Below are 24161 nucleotides of genomic sequence, written 5' to 3'. Positions count from 1 at the left end.
GAGGTCAGGGATCCTGCTCGTATGACCAGTTTTGGTGATCCCATCTGTCCTTGTGACCTACGGGCTTAGCAAAGCATCTGGCAGGTGTTCAGTAAATGTTTGTGGAATGAATTAAGGCATATCCAAACTCTAGGGAGCCAAGAAGCCATGACAGAGGTAAAGAGGGTCCACTGGACCTCCAGAATCCAAGAGGTTTCAAGCCAAGAAGATACAAAGATAGATCATAATAACAGCTTTGCAGGAAATCTGTGAGTCCCTATACAGGCATTAAGCATTCCTCAGGCAGTGTTTCACCCAATTCCCCTATAACCCTATGACGTTGATAGTATGACCCAACTGCTTCCATGTAGGAATACAGCCCTAAGAAGATCTTCATCAGAGACACTCTCTACAGATCTCCTGCTCTTGCCTGGAGTGATACCTGAGGCTTGACGGGTTTCTGTTTCTGAGCATTTTCAGAAAGGGGAGGAGGATGAGAGAACACTGCTGTTCATCGCATGCCCACCTTGGATCGGGGTCTGGGCTGGGTGCACACCACACACCCATTTTCATTTATGCTTTTAGGAATCCTGAGGGCACTCTATTGTCATCCATAAGAATTTAACAAATGAAGAAACCAAGATTTAGGAGATGAGAAAAAGTGGCAATGAGCTCAGGCCACAGGCAGGTCCACAGAACCTGATATATAACTGGCACTTGGTAAATACGTATTGAATTAAACGGCCTGGAATTAAACTGAATATTCCCTACCCACGACATCAAATTCTATTTTAGGGTGCCTTGTTTCGGCAGGCCTGGCAGAGTAGCGCCCTCAGTCTGTCTTTAAAAGGCTGCAGTGAGCCCCAGGAGCCATTTGGAGAAGTGGGAGCAAGAAGTGGTACCTCCCACATGAATGACTGTGTGCGGTGGTCATGGATTTGGGTTGGGGCTATGGCCCGTAGGCCGCAAAATCTCATCAGCCTTGTAAAGGGAGATGTATTTATGCAAAAGTCTTGCCAGTTGGACTGCACAGGGCTCTTTTCTCCCAGAACACCTTAGCAAGGCAGTTCTGGTGGTAGCAAGGGTGGCTGTGAGCCAGCTTCGAGCTGTGTGCAGCCCCCCGTCCCGAACATAATTGGAATGTTATTTATTATATTTGACATAGCAGCCTATGGCACTTGGATGCCTGGGTCTCCAGCAGTGGTCCAGAGAGGAACGGGGTAATCATGTTAAATAACTGAAGATAATTTGCTTTTTTAAAAAATGTGCATATTGGTTGTCTCTTGCCTAGAAATATCTCTCAGTGAGGGAATGATAATTTTGGATTTCTGTAGCTAGCTTGGAAACGAGTCCTTATAACATTTGCAGTTGGTGGCAGCAAAAGTCTGTGTAGTTTAATATCACCAGATTTAATATTTTAATTGGAACATGAGCTAGACATTCCAGTGCATGAATCTCCCTGAGAACCTTGCCATTCCCTTATTCACTCAAGTAATCCAGTCATGGAGTTGTTTTATAGTCAACAAGAAAGTCAACTGGAGGTCCCACCCTTTGGACTATTTTTCTCTTCTCTTGAGTATGTCAAAATGTTATAAATGTCAGTTATTCCCATTCTCATGGCTCCAGCGGACTCAGTAATCAGTAACTTCCCCAGCTGCATAACAAATGCAAGAGAGAGGAGAGCTTAAGAACTTGAAAGCTGTTACAGCCAGAACAGTTCACCCCTTTTGTTTCTGCACGTCTTGTGCAAAAGTCCTTCCCTGCTACTGTTCCCTGGGCGCCAGAGTCTACTTCCCCCTTAGAAGCAAGCAACAGCTTGCAGCAAGCTTTTGTTGACACAAATTCCATGTTGCCTGGTGCTTTTGTTTGTTTCACACATAATTCACATTTTTCTATCTTACATGCATTTTTCATGGCCGGTCCTGAAGCAATGTCCTGGCTTCCATCTGAGACTCCCCGTCTGGGGTCAAAGCCCTTGCAGATAACTGGGTTAAGGGTGTTGATGGAACACTCAGCAGGACGGAGCTGACATATTAGAAACTATTATCCTGCAACACAGAGATTAAGAATCACCTTAGATCAGACTCTAATCCAAACAAAAAAAAAAAAAAAAAAAAATGAGCACTTGCTCAGGTAGCCCAATCTTAAGGACACAACAGAGAGTCAAATTTGCTGCTTTTCTATTCTTTTCTAAAAGAGTTTTTAGAAAACTCAGAGTGGGAAACAGAGGGAAAGTGTCAGTTTTGATTGAGTCTTGGATGGGACTCCAAGGGAAGAAGGAGAAAGGGAGGTCAGAGAACAGGAGTAGGGGACACACTGGGTATCATCAATGGCACAAATGGCATTTGTAAGACTTGCCAAAACTTCTTCAACCATTAAGGAAATGCCCTGAAATTGAAGACCACTTTTCTATCTCCCAGCTCAAGGATGCTTGAAGAGAACTTCTAAATATAGCTTTTTTACTTACAGCACTGACTTCAAAGAAGTTAAGAATGCCAAGACTAAAAGAATCCTTAGAAAGACTTATTCCAACTTTCTTCATAATGCAGGGCTCTATTCTGCAGCATCTCCAACAACACAGGCACTCCATTAATAGTGGAGTGTCTATGTAAACTCACTGTTTCACAAGGTTGTTCATTTCCTTATTCAACACTCCTTTGTGACCAAGTTCCTCCTTCCACTTAGACAAAGCACAAGATTCTGTTTCCCATCAATGAGTGTATATTCTGCCTTAAAGTCACAAGGAACAAATCCCTTCCTTTGAACGTGGCTAGATTGCATGATGGTTATCAGAGTAGGTTTTGCACTCATTCTGTCCTGAGTTCAAACCCCATCTCTGCCACTATGTAACTTTGAGCAAGTTATGTCAGTTCTCCAATTTTTAATTCATCTGAAATATGAGCACAATAGTTGGATCTGCCCCTTTAGTCAGGCTTGCCTATGAGAGCGATGATGGTAGCAGGACCACATGGCAGAAAAGAAGTACCAAAGCATGAATCAGGAGATCTGTGTTTTGCCTAAGTGGTCTGTGTGACCCACGCAAGGCTTCCTACAACTCAATCCTCCCTTTTCTAAAATGTCACTCATAACACTTGCCCTGCCTATTAGCATCTGGGTGCTATTGTAGAGACTGAATGCAAGCATGTGACTTGGACATCCATGACCTGTAGACCTATGGTACAGCAACAGTGCAGGAAAACATTCGGTACCCAATGACAAAACCGTGCCTGTGTTATCTGAATGAAAGATTAGGAATTGTGGGTTGAAGAGGCTTTCTAGATGATGTTTACAATTCGGTAGGCTATCTGGAAGAACAAAGTCCGTAGAAGCAGCAGGCCTGTGCTGGAGCTCCTGGAGAAGGAGCTGAGGTGTAGGGAAGGATTTAGGTGTTACCTGTTATTAAAGAAAAAAAAAAAAAAAAAAAAAAAAAAAAACTAGAAAGGCAAGAGTGATGGGAAGAGCACATCACTGGGCTCCAGAAAGTATATAGTGCTTTTCTCTGGGATGCTGATCAAAGGAACTTCAAGCAGAGGTGAGCAAAGAAGGCCCTGGTATTCTGAGAGACGGGGCTGCTTCTCAGTCAGCTTCCTTCACCTTGCTCTGATTGCCCAAGATTCACTTGTTCTTCAAGACCAAACCCTAACTGAATCTTCCCCCAGAAAGTCTTCCCTCGAGTCTGGAACAATGAGGACTCTACTTCTTTTCTAAAATTTAAGCCATAAGAAACTTAAGTGTAGAAAACAAACAGAGTTGATGGAGGGATGTGGGTGGGGGGTGGGCTAGACGGATGATGGGGATTAAGGAGGGCACTTGTGGTAATGAGCATGGGCTGTTGTATGGAAGTGATGAATCACTGAATTCTACTCCTGAAGCCAATTTTACCATGTATGTTAACTAACTAGAATTAAAATTTTAAAAATTGAAATAAACAAATAAATAAAATTTCTAGAAGAATTTTAGTCTGTATGAGTCATCTAGTAATTATGAGTCTAAAAAATAACTTCTGGACAATGTACCTATTTCCATCTTAAAACAAGGTTAGCTAACATTTTACAGGTAGAATATATTAGGTTCTGCTACCCAGCCACCTATCATCCCCCGGGAGCATACATCAAATGTTACATAAAAGGGGGTTCCTGCTCATCTCCTTCCTGTTTCAAGCTCCTCACCCCGACTTCTAGTCTTGCTTAAATGTCTGAAATAGTGGCCAGCATCCTTTGCCTATTTCTTGTTCTTCCCCCCACTTCTCCTTGGCAGCTCCTCTGCCAGTACACTGCCTCATGGAAAGATTTTCTACCAAGCTGGCTCAGGAAGACCCCAAAAATTTGGAAAGAAACCATGGGGTCCATTCTGTGCCTCTCCTTTATCTTCTCCCATGCTCATAGCAGAGCATTCCTCAAGCTTGTCACTTCATAAAAACTGATAAGTTTAATTCACCTTTAAAGAAAATGGCAAAATGGTCAGTGGAAGGAGCACTGTATATGAGAATGGGTTGAAGAAATGATCCATCAATGGCTTTCCCTCAGTTACAAGAATGGGTCTCACACATGGCAGGTCTCAATAAATATCTGTTGGATAAACTCTGGAGAACCAAAGCAAAATGAGGAAGTATTGAACCCCCCCAAATGGAAAAGTGTGTAGGGCAAAACTAGGAGAAGAAGCACTTGCTGACAACGGAAAAATATTTCGTTAGACAGAACCTCTGCTGTTAAATTCCAGCTTGAGCTCACAATGCAACGTATGGCGGTTGTAACTCTCCTCCAACCTCCTGAATCTCAGTCCTCCATGACAAAGACCCTCCTCACACTGAGCTGTCCACAGCACATCAGGAAGGTTTCCAGTGGAGGTCAATAGAAGTTACCATGGCTGACCATCACTTCTGTACCACCGTCCACCCTCCCTTAGCCTAGGTCCAGATATTTCCCCAGGAACGCTTTCAGAACAGCAGACTCTGACCCAGTCAAAAGTCAATTTGCTTGAGTTCAGTTATGAGTTGGCATTGGAAGACTCCTGTCCAGAGAGGTAGGGGTTTATCATAATGGGAACTGGGATGGATGAACAGCTCAAAGGACAAGAAGACACATAGGGCAGTGGATAATCTCTACCCTCAAAAGCTACAGTCATTCTGAGAAGCCCAGCACCCTATTTACCCTTAGTCATCATTGTACCTACATTCCCAGCCCTGATATATCTCTTTCAGATCTGTTCTTTTCTCATTTGTGTGTACCTATCACACACGGACCTCCTACACAAATGCCAAGCTCATGTTTTTGTTTCTTCTTATAACAATTATTTAAGAAGTGCCTTCTATGTGCGTGGCATAGCACTAAGTACTTCTCATATTTTGTATCAGTCATTGCATCAGTGACGGTAAGATGACTATTGTTATCTCCATTGCACTACTAAGGAAACTTAAACACAGAGGAGCTAAGTCACTTGGCCAAGGTCACACAGATCATATAAAATTAGATTAAAATCCACATTTTCTGAAGTTAAGACTGGTGTTCTTTTCTTTGTATCATACTTACCTTTAGCAAGTGTATAATAATACTTAAGAATTTAAGATAATAGTTCTTAATTATGAATAATTATGAGTGATGAATCCTATAGTAGGGAAGACATATGATTTATATATTATATCCAACTCATTAATATATCATTAATATAAATCATTAATATATCTTAATATATTTTAGTCCTGAGGCTAAATATGAAATTTGTTTCTATTTTGTATCTTGCCAATTATTCATTTGTCCTAGCAACATTTCTGACATTGTTTCTTTCCAAACATCTGCTGAAAGATACCTTTAATGCTTTCCATCTATTTCTAACCCCCCTCCCCAAGCCGGTACAACATTACTCTTTCCTTCTCCCAGTTGTAGCCCACGGGACATGTACGCAGCCTCAGTGGTGGTAATCCATACATATTAGGGGTTCTGTGAGTTTTTTCTTAAGTTCTAAATAGCACAAATTTGGACTTAGTGAAAATAGAACCTGTAGTTATAACCAATACATACCATCTTGGGAAAGAGCAGAGTTTCCGGGGAGTTAAGATGAGATCATGCAGGTGGAATATTTGGATCTCTACTTCAATCAGTTTTAACATGAATCTGGGAATAAGTGGCTATTCTCTGGCCTGATCATCTGGCCTACAATCTAGTGGGTTTCGGATATGTGCAATTTGGGCTGAAACAATCCAATGTGTCCAATAAAAACAAGAGCTTAAAATGGGAGACACTGACATCAAGTAGTGTGAAAACATGCTCTGTTCCAATAAAGACAGCTGAAAAATTCCCCCTTTTGTAACACTGAGCACAAGTGATGACATATTTGGTCTCACACTGAATTCATGAAAACAGAGATTTTTTTGCAGAGGATGAAACATCACTTGGTGTCCTCTTCCAGCAACAAATACTAGCATTTCACAACAGGTGAACTTTGGAAACTTAAGAGGTCAGTGGGAGAGGACAATTTTTCTAAGAACTGAGTTTTGGGGTCCTTCTCAGTGTTCACCCCAGAACCTTCTGAAGGCCAGTTTATTCTTCTCTATTGTTTCTGCCTGTTGCAAATTAAGTTTGAAATACCTTCTCCTGACATGTGGCATTTCACCTTGGTGCTCTTTCCCCATGGAAAAGTCTTGCCCATCTGTTTTGAGGCAAATTGGCATCAGAATCTGATTCCTCTTGGAAACTTTAGGACAGGACTGGTCATCAAGGCACATTAATCTCAACTAAAACTGCAACTGGACGCATGCGTCAAGTCCCTCACTGCCTGGTATGCAAGTGTTCTCCCCATGCATGCTGCAGTCCTCTGGTTTGCTCCCCCTTCCCTGCACCCCCCAAACCCCCCATCTTGCTGCTGGGCAAGAGCCCTTAGCTTGTTTGCATATTTAAGTCTACATGGGTTCTTTTTTAGCATTTGTTTTTCTTGGCATTTCAAGGCATGATGTCCATTTTTGTTATGCCCTTGACAGACCGAATCCTAGTGCCAACAGGCCACAGTGAAATGAACACTTTACATTTATAGAAGAAATTCGGAATATATTTTCTGCAAAGCCTAGAAATTTCGTCACCTGGTGAAATACTGCAGGCAGGACAGTGGGCTTCCATTGTACTTGTGTGACCCTCAGAACTGGCCCTGATCTTTGACTCTCTCTCTTTCTCTCCCTCCCCAACCTGCACATACACACACAACACACAGCTAATTAAACTCTGTTAAAAATGCCTGTTTAACCTCCATAACACAGCCACAAGCCTAGACCCTGAGTTTTGAGCACTGAAGACTAGCAGTTATCTTTAAACAGTTCTAAAAGTCTCAGAACCCCAGTCATTTCAACTCTGCCTATATAAAACATAGCCTAGGTTAGCTACACTCAGTTCTTTCTTTACAGATAGACAAATTTTCCCTAAAGATGAAAGGTTTGGGGGGATTTGGGGCTCAGCAGTACATGTATTTTCTCACCAAAATATCTTACCTCCTGACAATTCTGAGACATGAAAGACTGCTCCCATACCCAGTTGTCAAATAACCATGAGTGAATACAACATGGCACCTATGAGACACCATGAGATGCCACCCTGCCTGTGCTTGAAAGCTACAAGTCCCCACAAGGAACATGAGATGAACCTTTTGCTCTTAGGAGACTATATCTAGTTGAGAAGGGAAATCTTAATACACCTAAAACAATCAGTGTACATTCTGTGTTCCTCTTATATTCATAACCATGTTTGGTTACATTTTCCAAATTTCTTTGATTATGGAATATATTATAAAAACTCACAGAGGATAGTTCTGATCAGGTGGGGCCACATGGGGATTTCAGAGATGCCAGTATTGTGCTCTTTTGTAATCTAGGTGGGCACCACTTGTGTACTTGCTCTCTATCAGTTGGCTAAAATGTACATATACCTGCTCCAAAGTCCTCAAAATCATCTACAATGGTCTGAGAGCTGAGATATAACTGACTTTGTGTCACCCAACACTGTCAGATTTATCTCCCCCAAATGCAGTTTTTTTCCTACTACAGCCTGTGGAAGGGCTGAGGTGGGCTCTCTCTTGCTCAGGATATTACCAAGTTCCAGCTTCTCTGAAAGACATCTTGAAGGCATGACTTCACATCTGTAATAGTTAATTTTATTTGTCAACTTAGAGGGTGTTTTGAATGAAATTACTTGAATCACTAAACTTCAAGCTAGCAGATTTTTCTCTGTCATATGGATGGTATGACCAGAACAAACAGAGATCAGCCTCCCCAAGCAAGAGGGAATCTTCCAGCAAACTGCCTTTGGACATCAATGGTTCTCTTGGGTCTCCTCCAGCTGGTCCACAGTGAAGATGGACTATCAGTCTCCATAACCTCACAAGCCAATTCTTTATGATCTCTCCATCTCCCCCTTCCCCTCTCTTTTGTTCCCTCTTTCTCCATGAAAATATATACGTGTGTGTGTGTGTCCTCTATTTGGTTTCTCTGGAGAACCCTGACTGATAGAACATTCATTGCTACATACTAAATTATACCAAAACTCAGAGGCTTAAACTACAATTACTGTCACACAGCTACTGTGGGTCAGAAGTCTGGGCACAGTGTCTTCAGGGTCCCCTGCTTCAGAGTTTCTCACAGGTTGCAATCATGATCTCTGCCAAGACTGCAGTCTCATCTGAAAGCCTGCCTGGGGAGGGACCTGCTTCCCAGCTCCTTCGCATGGTTATCGGCAGAATTCAGTTGCTTGTCACTACTGCAATGAGGGACTAAAGTTATTTGTTGGCTGTTGGCCAGAGGTGGCCCTCACTTCCTAGCCATATGGTCCCTTCCACAGGATGGGTCATGACATGGCAGCCTGTTTGATCAGAACAAGATTACAAGAGAAGCCAGAGAGAGAGGGCTAGCAAGAAGCACATCACAGTCTTTATAACTCAGTCATGAATATGACATCCCACCACTTTTGCGACATTCTACTTGTTAAAAGCAAGTCACCAGGTCCAGCCTAGTTTTAAGGGGAGGGCATGAATTCCAGGAGTCAGGAATCACCAGGGGCCATGCCAGAAGCCCTCTACTGCATCCATCCAAACCCCTCTTTCTCTATTTTTTTGCGTGAACACTCAATGCAGCCTTGAGAACTCTCAACTGGCACTCAACACAACCTTTGCCTCTGTTAGCCTATTATTCTACCTACAAAGCTCTTCTTTGTTTCTTCCTAGCAAATTGTACCCACAGCTCTGGATATGTATTTCAAAAGTTGTCAGTTATCTCATACATGTAAACACTTTGACTTTAAAACATATACCTGTACCTTTCTAGAATTGTGCTTCAAACTTCAGAAGATGTGCAGGTTCAGTCTAACAAGCCGTCATTAATTTCATCAGAAGAAATGTCACTGGTTCTAACTTTATTAGACAATCGCTGCCAGGCAATGTGGGCAGTTTGCTGGGGAAGCATCTGGAAACAGAGAAATAGCCATCCTTATCAAATTTCCATTGCTAAAACCATAATGGTAGAAACACAAGTCTAATTTCATTTGAAGGGAAACATTTTCAACCCTCAAGAGAATGACGGGTTTTAGATTCTGGGTTCTGTTTCAGGGCGGCATTTTTGTTTTCTTATTGCCTCCCTTCCAGTCTATGGAGGTCGGTTCCATTTCAAAGAGAACAGTATTTAAGGCTGGTTTGCTGTATGGCCAGGGATTTGCTCGCCACCTCATCACAAAGGTATTTATCCTTCTGAGTAAAGTGAAAAAATGAAATGGTACCAAATTATGCTTGCCAAAGAAAGCTTAAAAATCCAAATGAAGGGTCAGACATATATGATTGCTATAATCCACAGGTTTCTCTCAATCCAATAGAGAAAGAGAGGAAGGGAGAGAGGAAGAGCGAGAGAGAGACACCGAGTGGTAAATATTCAAGTTCCTAGTGTCAGGCTTTTAAAATAAAGTTCAGGGAACTAACAGTTTAATGTAGGGAAGTTAATTTTATTGCTGTTATTCACAACATCCTCCTGCCCTTTGTTTTTCTCGGGTTTATCAACTGGTCTACTTTTATGTCATCTTTCCAGATGAATAGAGGGTACAGAAATCACATGAGCCATCACTTTGAATAACAAGCTTGGACACCAGACCTCAAAAGAAAATGAGAATTCGGGGACACACATGCGCACAGATGCTCGCACAGCATTTTTCAACACGAAGGTATAAAGGTATGTATGGAGGAGTGAGATGGATTCATGAACACTGACAGAATGAAGCAAGCAGCTGAGGCAATTTCTTTGGCTCAAGCAAAGTTTGAGATTATTTTTTTGGCAAGAATTACATCTTTAGGGATGCCTTAAAAAAAAAAATAAGAGAGCTACAGAAAGAATTAACTCTTCAGTTGCTTCAGAAACCTTCTCTGAGTTGTGGACCCATTTGGCACGTCATAGGGTTAAGATGGGGGTGGGGTGGTGGGTGGGGACTGCAGAAGTGAGGAAACCAATCCTACCACTGTGGAGAAAGGTACCATGTTTATCACCAGTGTAAATAAAGCCCAATGACGACCAAGTACAGACAAGCACTGACATTCATTATTTTCTCTCTACCTAAAATGGAAACCACTCAGATGTAGACTGGGGAAGCCAACTGGATAGGAAGAGCAGTGGGGAAAAAAGGTTGGTGACAGGCTATGATGTAAATAGACTTGTTGAAAAATCGTTTTGTCTTAGTCTTAAAGCCTGATTAGTTCTAGCATATTGAAATTTTTATAACTCCAGTGTGCAACCAAGAAGTAGTTCTGCATGTAATCTCGTCTTAATAATAGCGGCTAAGGGACTGTTAGATGAAAATTATGAGTGAAAAAGGTATAGATTCAGAAACAGCTGGTAGGAGGGATTACACAAAACCGTTCCTGCCCCTTCCCTTCAACGATGGCTTCACACAAACCTAGGTCACCACATTTTTCTGGTGTTTCTTCATCTCTTTTCCTGAGAGAATTATAAAAGTAAGATCAGCATATTAAAATGGGTAAATAGGAGTCTTTTCTTCGAGATGTTATAAGTGGTTCTTTGCATATTGGTTATTAGAGTAGTTAGTCGTTGCAAAAGAAAGGCTAGTAAATCACTTCCTGCAAAACTTCCTAGGGTATCAGACAAGCCCTGAGAAACTATTTATCCCAAGATAAAACACGCAGGATTGGGAAGTGCCATGCACAGAATGAGGATGAAATTCTGGAGGTGCTGATACTAGTTAAGTATCTGTGAGAAAGGTATGCCATTATAGCTATTCATTTACATTTTTATGAAATGTGGCTGCAATTTCATATCTATTATATTCTTGTGCTTTTGTATTAAATCCAATCAGAATTAAAAACAAAAAGAAATCGGTGGCATTTCCTACTTGACCCAGCGATGAGAAGGGGTGTAGGTAAAAATCAATAACATTTTTAAAAAACCAAATCAATCATCCAATAATCAACTGTCTTATGTTGAACAGTTATTATGAGCCTCGCAGAGGCTGTAGCAATTGAAATACAAATACTATTTCATTTAATACTCACAAAAAGACATGAAAAACATGTTGTGTCTGTCTCATTTTACAGATGAGAAAACTCAGCTTTGGCCAAGTAAATGGTTTCATCAAGGATTCCCAGCTGCTGACTGCAGTACCGAGGTAGGAACCAAACTCTCTTGAGGGCCAATTCCTCCTACCAGCCGTCCAGGGAAGACTAAAGCCAGGGTGCTGAGCCTCAACGTGATGCTCCTAGAAGTAGAGATTCATGAAGTCCTTGATATTGTATATATAATGGGGATAGATGATGACTGGCATTTGGTTTTACGTGTTCATACTTATTACAACCAAAATTTCCCTATTTTTTTAGTATTTACATGGATTCCTTATACTGTTTTGTTCTGTTTTGCTCTGTTACTGGTTCATGAAATCTAAAATTCTTAGCACTGCTGATTCAAAGAGACATAGTGTTTTCTAAATAATAAGAATTAGGCACAATGGTAGGCTACAAAAATAGCTAAAATCCTCCATTCTTCTCTGTATCCACATCAGTTTGTCTTTATGGTGTGACTTTGTAATTCCTCTCAATGAAGGCTAGAGGTTATCTCCCCTCCCCCATGGATCCGCTGGGTCTGATTTGGCCACATGTGCTGTGGAAATAATTGGTGTGCCAGTTCCCAGTTCACGTCTCAAGAGACTGTGGTTATTTCTACTTTGTCTCTTAGAAACTGCAACCACCATATGAACAAGCTCAAGCCTACAGGAGAAGAGAAACCAAGTGCCCACATGCCTCCACCACCCCAACCACCAGCGATCAGTTATCCCCCAGAAATGGAACCATCCTGACTACATGTGAGTGAGCCCAGCCCAAATCACCAGCCCACAGGATCAGCAGGTGAGTAAATGGGTGTTGCTTTAAGCCTCTAAGTTTTGGGCTGGTTTGTTCCATTGGAAGGTCTAACTGATACAAGCACATTTAGATAGCATTAGATAGAAATTGGAACAGATACAAGATAATCTTGTCATTCATCAGAACTCTGAAGCCAATCTTGGATTAATTCCTTAACATATACATAAAAGGTCATTTTGCAATCATCTTTTCTGATCTTATTTAAATGTTGAAGAGATTTAGATACACATTGTTTTGAGAATTATGCAAGCTCACACATCTAATTTTTGGTGGAAATAAGTCTAGAAATCTCAAACAATAGAACTATTGCTCCACATGCCCTAAGTGCACTAACAGTGTCTATCAGTCTTTAAGTGACATTCATCTGACACTGTGTGTGGTACCATCAATTACTTCTATAATAAATGAGGAATAAATGAGGCTCCAGGAGATGTGTTTTGATGATCTGATGAAAGGAACAGAAACTCCACTCCTCATGGGCCAACCTACCCCCATTTTAATTTAGAAATATTTTAGATTGTCAGTCTACCAGAGTAGCTAGGAGCTGGCAGACCCCAGTCTGGTGAACATGGGTTCCTAGTCCTCTCTGTGCTTGTTATGGCCCTGGAACAAGTCCCTTTCCCACTCAGCAGTTCACATTCCTCATCTGTGAGGTAAGGGGGCTGGACGCTGAACTTTATGGCCCTCCCCATTCCAGCAGCATCTCAGGCCTTTAATCTGGTCACTCAAGGCTTGGAAATGAAGCCCCAAAGATAAATGTATTAAAACTCTCTGGAGACAGACAACCTGGTATCAACTTTAGTAAAGTTTAGCCTGCTGCTTTTCTGAAATCCAAACAAAAGAAAATTTGGTTTACAGGTGTTATTGTTATGGGTTACTGTAGGTTATTCTTCTAGAAATAAGATTTCTACATCTTTTTTCACTAAGGTTGCCTTTGTGCACACGAGGATCGTGGTTTTCCATGGTCAGTCATTAAATGGATTCTGCGACTTGAGTTAAAGTGTATTCAAGGATCCACATGGAAATAAAACCAGGCACATTGCAACCTCTATTGTGATATTTATCACTGATGGCGCTCACGTGACTGCAGAGCGCCATAAAACTCGGGAGGGGTCGCCTTCGCTTAATGGCGTCCTTCCCTTTCACTCACCAGCCACTTCTTATTGCAAACAGCTGCTTGGAAACGAAAAAACATTTTCTATTTCCAAGGGACATTGTTGGCTCTCAAAGTACTTTACTCATTTTATTTAACAAATGTTTAAGTTTAATCAAATTTCTAATTCCAAAAATGAGCCGATCTTGCATTTTGAATCACTAGCTCATGAGACCTGTACATTTCAAACAGTATAAAAGGAATCAAATTCAAGAGCCAAAAAAAGAGAAGGAAAGAAAAAAAAAAAGTGAAGTCTGTGGCTTCCATGGCGTTAGCTCACTCCTGTGATGTTTCTGCCACCCCCTTGACCAGCTGGCTTCTGCCCAGGCACCGATTCTGAGGGGACCAAAGACCCGGCTTACCATGAAGGCTTCCCTGAGATCTGATAGAAAGTTCATTTCAAATAACCTAGGGAAACTGCATCAGCACCAAAGTAAGGGAGGAAAACAAGCATCATATAAACTTTATTAGCACTCTTTATAATGAAATAAACTAGGCTTACACTTCTTTTGGAGGGGAAAATGATGAACCCAAAAAACGTACCGTAGTTTTACTTACTAACGTGCACTTGTAAAATGCATGGCCCGCTGCTTTACAGGCAGTAGCATATAAAATACTTTTTCCAGATGTGGATTCATAATTCTCCAAAGACTATAATAGTTATCATAAGATTTATGGAGGATAATTATTAATCACATTTTTTTCTCTTTTAGAGATCTGTTTAGTAAGATGAAAGAGAACTTTAAAACGTCATTTAAACCAAATGTAGATGGCATAATATCAAGTTACTCCTTTTGTTCAAATTATTTTTAATGACTTTATTTGTTTTACGGCCTCCGCAAGTCCGTACCAACTTGGTGGTAATGATCTATTCAGGAAATCTCTTAAGATTTTAAAAGTAAAAGAGCATGGAGCTATTTTAAAAATTAAATGAACTGAACTGTGTGAGTTGATTAGTGTTCATTTATTTGAGGGACATGGGAGCTACTAAAGCTCATTTTTTATAAGATCTGGAGGAGACAAATCTTGTGAAAACCCTAGCACACCAAGCATTCGGGCAGCTTCCTCAACAGAACCTCAGAAACCCACGTGTGCCTGAAGTGCTACAAGTAACACATTGTTAAATAAAACACACATTTCAAACATGGATCCCTTTAATCTGGCTTAGATTATTAAAAACACAGCTGTGCTAAATCCATATTGACTACCTGAGTCACATGATGAGTACAAAAGTCCAAGCGACCCTCCTTTTGTCATCAGTTTATTTGAACCAGGTTCTGTCTAAAGCTTAACACTACCAAAGGAGAGAGGAAAAAAAAAGTTAGTCGTGAACTTGAAGGGAGCTCATCAGTCCTAAAATAACTCCTCTCATATACCATCCCCTGATCTCCAACCCTGTGCTCCCCTGGCAGAGGTGCTTACACGACAACGGGTGTAGGCCACAACTGAATGAATAGTCAGCATATAGACTCGCCTCCCTTCTTCCATCCAGACACTAACAACAGCCCCCAGACTTTCCTCACCTCTAACAGAAGTATATTAACACTTACTTCGCAAGTTATCATACGTGCTAAAATAAAAGGATGCGTGTGATTCATCTATATCCTGGCATGTAGTCAGTACTCAACAAAGAGGAGCTACTCTAATGATCACGTGTGTAAGCGTGTGAGAAATTTGTCTTCATTTTGGAAGAGCAATACGTATTGCTCACGTAGTATTTATGGACAGATGGGAAAATAAAAGGCAGAAAATTAACAGAAACCTTTGAGTCATTACCATGTATACTCCAGTATTCTAGGCTTTGTAAGGGGCAACCAAATACATGGCGGGGTGGGGGGAGTTTATGTGCCAATGTGTTGAAAATGTCAGCAGCATTTTAAAGTGCCAGCAATATGAGACCCTGAGACCAAAGGCAGACCTGGGTGTAAGTGCAATTGCCACGTGAAGGGGACTGGCAGCATCTCTTGAAATTCAGAAAAACGGTTGAGAATGGATGGGCAAGCTATGAAGACTTCACCCAAGATGAACCTGAGCATAAGAAGGTAGGGTGTCTAGCAGAAAGGAACTCAGGAGCTTCTGATATTATCTAAGTGAAGCAGGTGCAGCTGAGGAACTTGAGCAGCGAGCTGGTGAGGCCGGGAGAAATGGCTCTGAGAACCAGGCTCAGCTTCTGTGTGGAGACCCCAGATCTCTCTGAAACTCCCTGCAAGTGTGAGGAAGGCTGTGGCTAACATCGGTATCAGTCCCCAGAGGAGGAAATGTTCTACATCTGATGAAGATCAGGGTTCCTAAGGGAACTTGATTTTCCATGAGAAAGGAGCTCCCCTCTCCTGCATGGAGCAGCCGGTCAAGAAAGCAGCCCACCCACCACGTCTCACGTATCCCTCAACTGCAACAGTCTCGGTGCTCTTGGCAATTCTCTCTCCATGAATCTGTCGGCCACACAGAACTGTGAGCTCCCTGAGGACAGGAGCTATTTTCTCTCTGTTTCCCCAAGATCGTGGATGGAGTTGTAACCTGGGAATGTCTGTTGAATGGTCTCATTCTTGGCTGGAAGTCCAGTGGTAATGATGATTGCCCAAAGAAGGTGTTTACATACAAGGTTCTCATCCATGCAGAAAGTGGCACATGGAAAGAGGAAAAAAGGTGGGAAGAATGGGAGTCCTGAAGTCTACTTGGGATACAGATTAAAGCATTCTCTCATACTTCCTTAATTAGTCTAAGAGGGCAACCTGGAAGTGCTCACTCCCGGGACTCTTCTTAACCCACAGCCAACTGACCATGGTGGCATACTCAGTATCAAACCAGACTCCATCTGGATCATTTATCCTCCAGAGGAGGGACCAGACAGAACCAGATCATGAATGAGAGGCAAGGCATCTTGAGCACGTGGCCCAAGAGCCCTGTGCCCTGAGAGTGCACATGGGCCTGACCTCTGCCTGAACCTTATAGTCCACAAAGAAGCATCCTTGGACCATGGGGAAATATGCTCTCCTACTGGGTCAGCTGTCACTGATCCGGAAAGCAAATGAGTGCTCTGTCCGCAGGAGATAACAGACCCTCCCTTGCTAGAGGGAGCAGGGCTGGAAGATGATCTGGGTGTCACCTGAGCAGTACACATGTAGTCACTGATCTACCAACCTGGAGGACCAAGTATGAGGGAGAAGCTTCCAAATAAACTCAACATCTCTTCCAAGCCATAGCTCCTCCTTTCTTTACAAATGCTTCTTAGCTGAGACATGAATGAAAGCCAGAGGTTGACAGATGTGTAAAACAGTGAAGAAGCCATGTGGGTAGCAGTAAAGGAAGCTTCATGGGATAAGCAAAAAAATACGCCAGCTTTATATAGGCAATGCAATACTGGGCCAGACTGCATGGCCCAGAATACATGCATTGTAGACTTTCGGAGATGACAGACAGAGCAAGGATTGGGTGGATCCTCTCTAAGGAGGTGGCATGCCATCCTTTCCAGAACAAAATAGCCAAGGAAGAAAACCACTGGACACATCACTATCTCCCTTTTCTAAGCTGGGGCCAGATCATGGCTCTCAGAGGAGTTCACTCTAGTTAACGGGTAGAGAGTTCTGAATGAACGGTCAGCACATGGACTCACCTTCCTTTTACCAGCCTCCTCCATGTCTGGCTCCTCAGGGAAACAATAGTTCACACAAATATGTGACATTTTGTCTCAGGCAGTATTCTTACCCCTTTGCATGAAATAATTCAATTGGGGGTGCTTGGGTGGCTCAGTCAGTTAACTGTCTGCCTTCTGCTCAGGTCATGATCCCAGGATCCTGGGATCAAGCCCCACATTAGGCTCCTTACTCAGCAGGGAGCCTGCTTCTTCCTCTGCCACTGCCCCAGCCTATGCTCATGCTCTCTTCCTCTCTCAAATAAATCAATAACATCTTTTTAAAAAAAATAGAACTAAATTAGCTCACAAGTACCCTGTGAGTTTACACTATTTTTATCCCTACCCCAGAGTCCAAGTACTATGAAGGTTGACAGACACCCTAGTAGGGAAGATGGAGTATCAAAGTGTGTTTACCTTCTATTGGCAAAGGACCCCCTTCTATCTTCCAGGACCCCCAGAGTCTATTTAAAAAAATTTTTTTAAAGCTAAGTCTTAGCTCATCTCTGTTGAAATCTAGATAGTCTGTAAAGTTTGAGAGAATAAGTGGCATTTAACTCATTAGTCTGCACCTAAGACCACTGTATACTCTCTTCAGAGGCTTAAAGAACAGAAGTGAGACCAAAGGTGGGAGCTCAGGGCATAAATTTACCATCTGCAGTGAAATGAAATCTGATCCAAGGAGTTTCTACTTTGAAGTCTTCCTGAATCTGTGTGGGTTACAGGTCTGAACATATCACCAGCTTTGACAGGTGGCTTTATTTTTCATTTCAAAGAGGGGAAAAGAAAGGCAAGGAGACCAAGGGAACACATGCACAGTGGAGCTTTGAACGTTGCCCTCTGAGCACTCACAGACGCACTCGACTAAGTTTGGGTCACACGTTCAGAAGGGCAGAAGCAGTTGGGCTTTGGTCCATTCCAGACTTTTCCTTCCCCCGTCACAGCACTGTGAAAGCAGCTGTTTCCCAGGTTCTTCCTGCTCTGAGTGCCCACCCTTCTCCTCGGTTCCTAATTGGGCTGCAAACCCGGCCCCCAGTTGAGCCTGTGCTCCTGGGGCTGGGCATCTTCTCTGTGACAGCAGCAGGCAAGAGAGAGCCCAACCGGAGGCATAGCACTCGTTTCATAGCAAATGACAGCATTTCTAAAGATGAAAACTCAGCTGCCCTTCAAAAGCATCCATTCAGCCTATAGCCTGCTGGTTACAACCCTGAGCCTGTCCAACCAATTACCTTCAATATCCTGAGCCAGGCAGGACCTAGAGGCATGCAGATGGCCAATAGCTCACTCTGGGTCTATGGCCGTTAACATGTGATTTAAATCCTACCTCCTTCAAAAAGGATTACCTGTTCTTTACTCATGAAAATGCAGCAAAGCAGAGCCTGGGTGTTACCCAGTGCAAATTCAGGCAAACCCAAGCATGCCCTGGCCTCCACAAGCCTCCTCAGCAGGAGGTCCTCAGGAACCCCCTGGAAAAGCTGGTGCTGACCATCACCACATCCTGCATCGTGAGAACCCTTCAGGCAGTGGGGAACAAGAGAGCCTACTCCATGAGGCAGCACACTGGGTGGGAGAAGGAATTTCTTTGGGAAGACTGGATCTGGGGCATGAAATCAGACCAGGTGCATGGACCTATAGGGAAGGTGACACTCATATTATCTTCTAGCCCAGCTCCCTCTGGGCCAGTCCTGAGTCCTCAAGAGGACAGAGAGGGGGGTCTCTTCAACAGTTGTGTGGCCAGAGCTCCTGTATGAGACGGAGGGCATCAAGGAACATAATTCATGGGTGTCCTCAGCTGAGTGCTGAAGGGCAGGATTTGGCTTTTTATCTTTAATAAATGGCATTTATTTGACATTTTTTTCTGATTACAAAAATAATGCATGCTCATTACAGGAAAATTGGAGAACATGGAGAAGCATGAAGGAAAATAAAAATCAACCAAAATCTCACAACTCTGGACATTGTGTTTTATTTACCCAAATCTTTCTTTTATACTGTTAATATACTTTTCAGAATAAAAATACTGTTTTGTAACCTATCTTTTCCTTTAGGAACATTGCAAGAAACGTTTCCCCTGTCAGTCTATATTCTTCTACAACAGGGACTAAGACCCATTCTGTGTACCTGTCATAAGTTACTCAGACTTCTTGTTGACCATCAGTTTAGTTCTACTTTTTTATATTATTAATAACACTGAAATGAACATCTTGTATGTACAACTTGTGTATATCCCTGATTATAGCCTTAGAATAAAATTTTAAAATACAACCATGAGAAAAAAGCATTTGCATTTCTTATTTTCAAGGTTTTTTTACTTGTTCTAATTTTAAATTGACTGGCAAATCCACTTGGGATTTCTCAGTTAATGCCCTTGGCTTCCTGGAGACTAGAGGTGACTCTTGTGTCCTGGGTTCTGATGCAGCACCTCAGGGTACTCTAGGAGTCCAGCTGCTGCCAAGAAGAAGCGGTGTTAAATTAATGTGCTATGTCATCACCCAGGGTGGCCCCTTATCTCATCACTGACCCTCTTGAATGTTCTTCTCCAGTTGGTAATACTGCAAAGTGTTTCAGAGCATGGATTTGGGAAGGCCTGGGTTTGGATCTCTGCTTCTCTTATAATTTTGTGACCTTGGGTTAATGACTGCATCTCTTTTCAGTTTCCTCTTAGATTTGTTAGCGCTGTGACTCCCTGCTGAGCACCACCATCCAGACCCTGCCCGTTTGCAGTTTATGACAGATTGACTTATTTTATGATTGTGATCAAAGCTGATGACTTTGCATTCTATGCTCTCCAGACAGGAGAAAATTTTACTGTATCAGAATTTGCTTGGTGTCGAGAAGTGAAACAGTGATGCGGAATCAGAGAAAGTTAGAGAAAGCACCTTAGGAATCTACTAGTGCGGCTAGCTGAAGTGCAGCTTTGCAACAGGAGAAGCCAAGCCAGAGAGAGGTAAGGATCAGCCCTATTTGTAAATTTCCATCAACAGTCCTTACACTCTGGCTGTTTTCTAGTGGCCTCCTTCACCAGTATTATATAGCTCTCTAAAGCAACAGAGGGAAATGGGAAAAGTAAATGGCACTTCCCATAGAACTTGAAGCATGGAAGGATGTGCTGTTTGACCTGCCAAAGGTCTTATGGGAAACAGTGGGAAGTGTGAACAATCCCCAGGGCAAGAGGGACGCAGTCTGTGGGCCATCATTGGCTAGACCTGGCTTTTTATGGGTCCCATCCTGGCATCATCAGGAGCTGAGGTAGGTTTAGCACAATTGAGCTCTCAGTTTTAAGTACACTGATTGCTAAAAACAAAAAGAAAGCTCATTTGTTTAACAGTAGTTTTTTTTTTGGGGGGGGGGTTTTTTTTTTTTTTAAGATTCTATTTATTTATTTGACAGACAGAGATCACAAGTAGGCAGAGAGGCAGGCAGAGAGAGAGAGGAGGAAGCAGGCTCCCTGCGGAGCAGAGAGCCCGATGCGGGGCTCGATCCCAGGACCCTGAGATCATGACCCAAGCCGAAGGCAGAGGCTTTAAGCCACTGAGCCACCCAGGCGCCCCAACAGTAGTTTTTAACTACAAATCCAAAGCATTTAAATCCATCTTTAGAGACACTTTTATTTCTAAACTTAAATTCAAGGGAAAAATTATCACATGGATCTTGACAGCATACATCCCAGTCTTCACCTCTGATCTCTTTTGAGCACAGAAATGCATTCAGTGAAACTGAGAGAACATCCCTCCAATGATCCTATCAATGACTTTTCAAGAATAACTGGAGATTCACAGTGCCCACAATCCTTTCTCCCTGGTGAAGAAGAATCCTGTGGCTCATCCTCATTAAAAACCCCTTTCCTGAAAATAAAATAAGATGAAATCAAAGAGGGAGACAAACCGTAAGAGACTCTTAATGATAGGGAACAAACAGGGTTGCTGGAGGGCAAGTGGGTGGGGGGATGACTGGGTGATGGGCATTAAGGAGGACACGTGATATAATGAACACTGGGTGTTGTATATAACTGATGAATCACTAAACTCTGCCTCTGTAACGTATAATAATATACTATATGTTAATTAAATTGAATTTAAATAAACAATTTAAACAATTAAAAAAATAGATTCATATAAATTAGGCCCTATTTAATATGAAAATGTGAGAAAAATCAATCATGAAATTTGAAGAATCATTCATTGACTGAATCCAACCAGACAACTGTAAAATTAATGATATGAAAAAAAAAAATTCCCTTTCCTAGGAAATCAGGGCTAAGACATGCCTCAAGGGCCCACATACTCATTATTCATCCATTCACAACTTTTTCCTAAGGGCTATTCTAAGCCAGAAGCTGGATTAAGGCACTGGCCAACAGAACTGATAAATTACAGATGAAAGAATAAGATAGGACGACAAGAAAAAAGCAAACTGATAAGCTGTAACCATTTTCACCTGTGAATCTCCATATGCTGGAGTTGTAGAAGCAAGGTCCTTTATCCTCTGTGCAACACTGTTGCCTTCACACCAGGGGGAAGCTACTTAGGCTAGGGGTCTAGGTTGTATCTATGTTACCTATAGTTTTGATGGTGCCACTGAGTGTTCAGTAAGTACTTGCTGAGAAAAGGGCTCACATCCTCTCTGAGCCATTAGGTCTTTCCCTAAACCTATGGATGTATTGTCTGACCCCTTCTGGAGCCTGGATCACAGCCTTCCCTTAGTCCAAACCGCCTCCTTCTGGGGCTAAGACAACATTTCTTTTCCAAGCCTGACTCCCAGAGCCCCATGTGTCTCTCTGTGTCACCAGCCCAGTTCATGCCTCCAGCTTTCAGCGAGAAGCAGGAGAAAAGCAGCAAAGTGTGTCTTTCTTTTTCACTTTCAGCTTCACAATAGAGTTTTAAAATCAATACTGAAATAGGAGCACCTCAGTGGCCCAGTTAGTTAAGTGTCAGACTCTTGATTTTAGCTCAGGTCATGATCTCAGGGTTGTGGGAACAAGTCCCTCAGTGGGCTCCACACTTGGTGTAGGCCCACTTAAGATAATCCTTCACCCTCTCTAAAATAAATAAATAAATAGATAGATAAGCAATAAATATTGAAATTACCGATTGAAAGTAATATTTAAGGTAAATACTGAACTCATTAAATTAACAGGATAAAAACCTGATTCTGTTAATGTAGTTCCTCATTCCTTTTTTTTTTTATATTTTATTTATTTATCTGAGAGAGAAAGAGAGAGCTCACAAGCAGGGGTAATGGTAAGAAGAGGGAGAGGGAGACACAGATTCCGGCTGAGCACGGAGCCTGATGTGAGATTTGATCCCAGAACCCTGGGATCATGACCTGAGTCAAAGGCAGACATTTAACAAATTGAGCCACCCAGGCACCCCCTCATTCCTATTTTTAAGGAAAAAGTTCAAGCCTTTCATTCTGGGCACTCATACCACAGCTAGAATTCTGGAAACACTTAGGAAAGGCACAATACATAGTATAATTATTCCTAAAACCAAGCCCATAGGAAGAACATCCTTGTGATGCAGAATAGTGTAAGATGAGCTCATCCAAAGGAAATGAAAAAAATGAGGTACATCAGGAGCCATTCTGGCCTAGCACAAACTGGCTTGGCTGCCACCAGCATGGAACAGTGGCTCCCATCTACGGGGAGCCCTCCGAGACTCTGAAACATGAGTGCTACACACATAGTCTCATAGAGTCCTCAGTAGCAAACCTACGGGTCATTATTATTCCCTTCCCACAAATGAGGAAACGGGAGATCTGAGAGGCTAGCTTCCATATTTGTAGGTGACAGAGCTGGGATTAAAACCCAAGTCTGGAGGCGCCTGGGTGGCTCAGTCCGTTAAATGACTAACTCTTGGTTTTGGCTCATATCATGATCTCGGGGTCATGAGATCAAGTTCCACTCTCAGCAGGGAGTCTGCTTCAGATTTTGTCTCTCTGTTTCTCTCTCTCTTTCTCTCTCTCTCAAATAAATAGATAAAATCTTTTAAAAAATTCAAGTCTCCCTGAGTCCATCGCTCAAGATCTTGCTATATTTAACTACTATATTATATTTAACTATATTTAACTACTGCTTTTTTTAATGCATTGGACCAGATCCTTTGATTTCTATAGTCCATTCCCAGTACAATCGATTGCATCTACTACAAAGCATGCTTTGGTTGTAGTTATTAATGATGCCATTGCACTTCATGAAAATGGTTAAAAACAATCATTACTTTTGATTAAAATGACATGTTTATGTCATTTTGTAAATATTATATTATTAATTGCTTCAGCACCTCTATGAGGTAGGCGTGTCCTTGTTTTACAGATGGGCAACCAAAGTTCAGAGAGTTTAATGACTTGTACATCTGTACACCCACCAGGACCCTGAGAGTGACCCCTGCACAAATGCTGTGCCCTAGGCCTCTCGCTTGCCACACCCTAGGCCCTGCCCTAAGGCCCAGCCCCTACTAAATTCAGTTCTCCTGGTTATGCAGGTTATACTGCTTTCCGTCCTCCTGTCAGATACCAGTGTTCCCCATCCACTGGGAAAGGCTGGCACAGTAAATTAACGAGAGCAAGGAACCCTGAACACAAATACAGCCATAACTCTAAGCCTTGGTGAGAGGCAGCTTCTTCGTGGGCTCTTAGGCTGGAAGCTTCTTGGAGACAGCAGCTGCGAATCAGTTATCGCCATACCTCCAACCTTGGCCTTGGCTTGATGCACAGTAGATACATGATACTTCTTGAATGACAAATGAACAAATAATCAATAAACACTTGTGAGTCTGGAGTTCATGATCTTCTTACCTAGTGCTTCCTCTTTCAACTTGTTCTTGGCCTTTGGAGAAGAGAGAAAGAACCCCAGGGAGCCTTGCTGAGCCCCAGATCAGGCAGAAGGTAGGAGGGGCTGTATGCTGCCAGCTCCCCTTCCCAGCCTCCCTCCCCGACTCTCTTGTCTCCCTGCTTCTTGTTGACTCAGATCCCTGACCCCAGAGATTGCCCTCTGTCCCCCGGGAGGTGACTGGGGAG

General features: G+C 42.4%; 2 long non-coding RNA genes across 9 annotated transcripts in view; one reads left to right on the top strand and one right to left on the bottom strand.

Annotated features, from left to right (window-relative positions):
* The first annotated feature begins 13 nt into the window (after window positions 1–13).
* Window positions 14–24011, top strand: LOC116596149. 6 transcript variants are annotated; one of them, XR_004288022.1, is made up of 6 exons: window positions 14–248; window positions 10028–10168; window positions 11084–11208; window positions 11542–11612; window positions 12176–12345; window positions 19035–19090. It is a non-coding gene; the product is annotated as an uncharacterized LOC116596149 (long non-coding RNA). The 6 variants fall into 6 exon arrangements; XR_004288023.1 differs by lacking the exons at window positions 11084–11208; window positions 19035–19090 and adding an exon at window positions 23944–24011; XR_004288021.1 differs by lacking the exons at window positions 11084–11208; window positions 19035–19090 and adding an exon at window positions 23627–23926.
* The window catches only part of LOC116596151, a 41530-nt gene continuing 18755 nt past the window's right edge, over window positions 1387–24161 (bottom strand). For 2 of the 3 annotated variants that reach the window (XR_004288028.1, XR_004288030.1), the window contains exons 4-7: window positions 14722–14807; window positions 11500–11702; window positions 9270–9415; window positions 1387–2027 (exon numbers count right to left, since the gene is read on the bottom strand). This is a non-coding gene — a long non-coding RNA (uncharacterized LOC116596151). The remainder of the gene's footprint in view (window positions 2028–9269; window positions 9416–11499; window positions 11703–14721; window positions 14808–24161) is intronic. The other variant, XR_004288029.1, reaches the window with a different exon arrangement.

This window comes from Mustela erminea, chromosome 7 (genome assembly GCF_009829155.1).
Source record: "Mustela erminea isolate mMusErm1 chromosome 7, mMusErm1.Pri, whole genome shotgun sequence".
Classification (NCBI taxonomy): domain Eukaryota; kingdom Metazoa; phylum Chordata; class Mammalia; order Carnivora; family Mustelidae; genus Mustela; species Mustela erminea.
The sequence above is the reverse complement of the archived record's forward strand: the minus strand, read 5'-3'. Positions and strand labels throughout refer to the sequence as shown.